We start from the raw sequence: 5,755 nt of genomic DNA on the forward strand, positions 1-5,755 counted from the left end.
CTCCAAATGGTATCTCTTCCTGTAAGAAGGCACAGGCTTTAAAAGTTTCATGGTGCAATATCTAAGAAAACAATGCAAGACAAGTATCAGAAGTCGTTACCTGCCGGGATACTACATGCACTTTTAGAACTTCCTTGCTCCAAACTGAGAGAGTGAGCTTCTGTTTGTCGTCCTAGGTATCTAGGAGAGGAAGGCTCAGCAAGGCTTTTAACTTCACAGAAAGGATAAAAAAGTGATATAAAGAATTGAGCAATGCTATGGCTGCATACCAAAATTAAATTTACTGGGAAGGAGGTGGCCAGCGTAAGTTATACCAATGCCGGCTAACTCAGAGGGCCTAAACATGCTTTCCTGAAGTCAATGACAAAATGCCTGCTGTCCTCAGCGTGACCAGGTCTGAGCGTCGTAATGTAGCCAACATCACCTGAAGTGATCCACCTTTCAGAGGGGTGGGTTTTTTGGCCACTAATCAAAACATTGGGTCTTTTACGGTATAGTCTGGGTCCTGCACCTGACTCTGCATAACAAGGTTCTGCTCCTTCTATCTGGTGTATCCTTACTCTTGCTGTAACCTGGAGCTTGCGTGCTTTTAGGAGTGAAAATTGTGCCCATTGTTCTAGGTTTTGTGGGTGTTTATGCTGTAATTCACTGACTTGATCTGCAGCAAACCTGTTTTTAACTGCAGATCTAATGTGGGAGATTGTTCAAAAGGTAAGGTGTGTCTTGCTGATTAGCTGAGTTGAAGTCACCTGACCCTGAACAAATAATTCCTGACCTGAATTTTATGTTAGCTTTATTTACTTAATATAGAAACGTTAAAATTGGGTTCCAGTGAGCTGTGTCTTTAACCATTTCCTTTCTTGTATAATTTGTAGCTTTAAAGAGGATCTAATTAAGAGTTGGTGGTAAGCACTGCATCGTGCTGTGGATTTGGTGATTTTACTCTTAGGTCATTTACCCTCCACGGATTCATCAGCTTCCCAGGTGCAAGGCTTGGAGAAGCAGGTACATACAAAGTTGTTACAACATGTAATGGAAGTGTGATGGGAGGGGTGGGGGAAGGAAGAAACTTGCTCGCTGAGGTGTACCGTGGGCTGGTGATTCAGAGGCCTGCATGCCATTCGCTACTTCGGAGGCAACGCGCTTGCAGAACTAGAGTGCTGACTCTCCTGTTCATGCTCGTTCCTGGCACAAGATGGTGGTGAAGTCAGGGCTGTGTTTGCACTCTCACGCGATGCGATGAGGGAAGATGTGCTCCGCGGTGGCTGCTGTCCCAACCAGCCAGTGCGTATTAGAACTGAAACCAGCTCTGTGGGCAGAGGTGTTGCCAATACGACTTTGTTGCCCAATAGGTTCCTGATTACATATTAGGTAGGTCTGAAGGGAAGGGGAATGCTGTTTGTCCTAATGAAACGATATAGTTTGTGAACAGGGAGAAGAAAACTAGCTTAATGTTCAGAGGTTCTTTGCTGAACTGTGACAGTTGGAAAAGCGCTGCTGCTCCTAATGCCTGAAAGGCACGATAGGCAAATAGCGTGTAAGCCGTTCTTCTTTCTCTTATGATCTTAGCTAACTGGCTTTTCTCTCTGTCTCCCTTTCTTTACCTATAATATATGCTATAGTGTTTGGAAAAGTCAGTCAATTGTTCCAGTAAAGTGTTGTGGTATACTCAGCTATCGCGTTCATTTATACTACGGTACTGTGGGTACGTCCACATCGCCTTTCGCAGGTTCCTGAGACTCTTGGCCCTGGTAACCTAACAGCCTTGTCACAGCTCTAGTTCAGGGCCTCCCTTGAGCAGATGACCTGGCCAGCCTGTGGTCTGGTACCAGCCTAACTGCACTTACCTAGCAGCCAGGCTAACTCGTGTTCCAGCAGCTCTGAGCACAAGGAACTGGTTCACGTCAGCCACCAAAACGTCTTAAAATCTAAAACCTAGCATGAATCGGGGCTGCACAACTTCGAAAGACAGTGCTTCTGTTCAGCTGCAAGAAAGGGCTTTGTGTTTGCAGTTGGGATTAGATCTTTGGGGGGTGGGTCTGTCTGTGAAACTTAAAATCTGGGGGCTGGTGGCAGTCGTGAATTTGTGCTGCTAAAATAAGCACAATCACTTTTTTGTGAAATAGTGCGTTACGTGGGGTTTGCTGGACTGATCATCTCTAGGGCTATGAAATAATGCAAGAAGATAGTGTTACTGCTGTGGCCTTCACTGGCATTGCATTCAGGACCCTGCCACGTTCCTTGAGCTTCCCAAAGCAGCTCAAAACCTCGCTTCATTTTAGAAATCCTCATTTTAAGAACAAAGGTCCACGTGAAGAGGGAAACAACACGAAATGAACTGCATGCAAAAGGAAAAACATTTGGCAGGGCTGCTGTGTGGAGCCATTACCGTGGCTACCTTCCACAGCAACTCAGTGCCTGGCTCCGCTTACCTGTCTGGGACACAGGAGCAGTTGCTGGGCCTGTCTGAATGTACTAGAGATTAGCAGGGTAGGAAAACACCTGCTTCCACTTAACTGATCTGAGAGGAAACAAAGGGCAAGAAAAGCGACTGCCTGAACAACACAGGATTGGATGAAAACTAATATGTAGCTTCAGATTGACAGTTGGCAGCCATAACCCTCAATTTAAAGCAGCTGAGAGTCCCAGCTCTTTAGATCTAAAATCTTGCTCCTATGAAGATGAAAGACTTTGTTCCACACACCCTTCCCCCTCTTTCCCCCCCCCCCCCCCCTTTTTCTTTTCACTCAGCTGTGTCCAAATGGGGAGCCGGCAGATGGGAGTTCAGGCAAACCCAGATGCCGAGCTGCTGCACTTCATAATAGGCAGTGAGGAGTGGCAGACAATTCAGCCAGAAGGAAAAGGTGGAAACTTTCCGATCATGGTTTAGGAGCACAGTGACCCCCTTTAGTTTTACCTCAGAGGAAGATGGGCTTGGCTGGGACTCACGGACGACCACGGTATAGGCTTCAACTCAGATACGGGATTGAAACTGGTGATAGGAAAGAAGGGAACGTGGTGCTTTCACTGACTTCGGTGAGGACTGTTGCTCAGCATCTCTGCAATCAAGGTCTCAAGGAAGGTTTTTTAAGTTGGATTCTCAAAAATTATGTGCTTGAGTCCAAGCCCATTTAAATCGTGAGCAAAAAGACAGTCATCATCTGCGGCTGTTTCACTGCCTGACTCTGAGCTGTGTTTCATTCAGAAATTGGACTTAGCTTCATTTTAAATACACTATCATTAGGCTCTTTTTTTTCCCTCTGTTTGCTTTGGTTAGAACAGGAACAGTTCTTCTAGCCGTTAACAAACAGAGGTACGCAGCACTGCAAACCAGGTCCCTTCAAGGGTGTTGTGCACTGATTAATGGCACAGCTGATGGCCTCTCCTGGGGCTCTCTTCGATGCCGTGTCGCTGTGGTTTTTGTGCGTGTGTGTAATATTTTACCTTTCGCTTGTTCACAGCTTGTGCCCCGTGGAACCATAACTTAAGTCTGGCAGGTGGGATGGCTGGCCTTATGTTAGCGTGTTTGCAAAGAGAAGGTAAGGCTTGTAAGATTATAAAACTTTCTTTCCGTGTTCAAATAAACACAGATTAGTCTGACTCGCCTGCCCACCACTTGTGTTGTCTTCAGGGTGGTAAAGAAACAGCGAGATGTACCTGTGACCTTACACACTAACACTGGCAAAACATGTTTTAGCTGTGGACTGTTTGATTGCATGCGAGCTATCCCTCCAGGTTATTGTACCTCTCCAAACACTGCAGAGAGCAATATACTTCTCCCCTCCTCCTCTGCTTGCTTAACTTGTTAAGACACGGAAGGTTACTCCTGCTATGACTCCTATTCCTGACCTGACAGGTGGTGCCTTAAACTGAACTTTGCTCTCACAAACACAGTTGGGTTTCACGTATCAGCCTAGCGTTCAGTGGACTTGCCCATCTGCATGGAATTTAGTAATTCTGGCAACGGGCGCTGCTGCAATTGTCTCAGGTGCTGGGTTAAGGAGCGCTGTTGAGGGCAGGGGCTTGCTACACAAACAAATGAGGGCCAAGGATTCCACATGCTTAATCTCATGTCTTTAACTCTACAGATTGTGCAACGAGTTGCTGAGTGCTGGTAAGGAGATGAAAGAGATTGAGGTGATGCAGGAAGTGATACTGATGGCTATAGCCCTCAGATGAAAGAAATAAACACCTTTATGGATCTGCACTGATGTGACCCCTTACTGCAGAGCTGTAGGAACAAAGAATTGTCATATTGGATCAGAGGCCAATGGGTTTTGTAGCCTGTTTTGAAGACTTGCTCAATAGGAGGTTATTGAAAGAAGAGGAACGAACTGCTATGAAGAATGGCTGTGAAATGATTTGTTGAGAGGAGATGGGGTTTTTTTTTCACACAAGAAAAGCTACATTTGAACTGTGTGGCAAGGCATGTTTGCATCCTTTCTTTCTCTACCCAGTCTAAAGCCATAGGCAATATCCTCTAGCCATGCTCAGTGTTTTGTTATGATCATTAGTCTCCTACCAAACTTTTGGTGTCAGTGACATCCTGTGGTGTAGTTATGTTAACTGTGTCTGCGTTTGGTCTTTTTTTTTTCCCTCTTTCACACTTTATCACCCCAGCTTTTAATATTTAGGCATTCTATGCTACCCCCTGATTTTTGTATCGTGAAAGTAGAATTAGCTACACCGCTGGGTACCAGTCACTAAGTACCCCAGGACAGTATTTAACAATAGTAGTCCTTCTAACCCCAATCTGTGGTATATTTGTATCTCTTGGGTTAAATCCTGCAGTTTTCACCCAGCTGCCATTTGGGAAAGATTCCTGCTCATTTTAGCTTATCTGCATTTACCTAAGGAAGGATTATGAATGTGGGGATTTGGTTTGCTGTTGAGTATTGACGGCCCAGATATAGCGGAATTGTTTTGATAACCACAAAGATGAACATTTCAGTATTAAGTGTAATAAATCACACATTAATATTTTCAGAGATGAAAAATATATAATAAGGTCTTCTCTGCTCTACTTCACGGAGATCTATGAAGAGCAGAGGCAACACCTTCAGCGTACATACATCATTACAACGTTCCAGGAATGAAATCTCAAGCTTGCTGTTCAAAGATCATAAAGCCCTTGAGAAGTCTCACCGCTGCAAACAACAGAAAAAGACGTGTTCACTATTGCTGTTTTATACGAGGAACTCCACTGACCAGATCCTTGTAAGGCACCAGCAGGTATTGCACGGCTTAGTCATCTGCTGCAGTAACGTATCCCGTGAAATGCTGCTGCTACTTAGTGTTCTTCCTCTGTAAATAATTTCTTGAAAACTTGGGTACTTCTGAGTTGAGCTAGTACATTACTATTTCTAATCTAAATAGGTGGTTTGGAGTTAATCAGTTTTGGAAAAATTGAAATGAAAATTGTTTCTAATTTCACAGTCCTATATGGCAGTGTAATCCTGTGGCTGTCAATCAAAGTACTGACTGAAGTAGAGTAGGGAGGGATGAGAAATCAAAGAACTGGGCTGGAACATAATAGCTTGGATGTTCTGGCTCTGCTACAGATTTTTCTGCATGATCTTGAGCAAGTCACTTCAGCTCTCTTAATCTCTCCCGTTCGATTCCTCAAATGTAAAACAATGTACTTATTCTTTATAGACGTTTTCAAGCTGACATCATGACTTCTGTAAGGTACGCAGACACCGTGCTGTTGGGCTGAAAAATATCCAGACACTAAGCTGAGACTTCACAAAGATGG

At 44.5% G+C, this 5,755-nt stretch overlaps 1 long non-coding RNA gene across 1 annotated transcript; it reads left to right on the forward strand.

The window, feature by feature from the left end:
• The first annotated feature begins 1,146 nt into the window (after positions 1–1,146).
• On the forward strand, positions 1,147–5,369 carry LOC142066500 (uncharacterized). The gene is made up of 3 exons (XR_012663725.1): positions 1,147–1,371; positions 3,462–3,539; positions 4,089–5,369. It is a non-coding gene; the product is annotated as an uncharacterized LOC142066500 (long non-coding RNA).
• Positions 5,370–5,755: the final 386 nt, after the last annotated feature.

The sequence above is a fragment of the Phalacrocorax aristotelis genome, chromosome 19, assembly GCF_949628215.1.
Source record: "Phalacrocorax aristotelis chromosome 19, bGulAri2.1, whole genome shotgun sequence".
In the NCBI taxonomy this organism is placed as follows: Eukaryota; Metazoa; Chordata; class Aves; order Suliformes; family Phalacrocoracidae; genus Phalacrocorax; species Phalacrocorax aristotelis.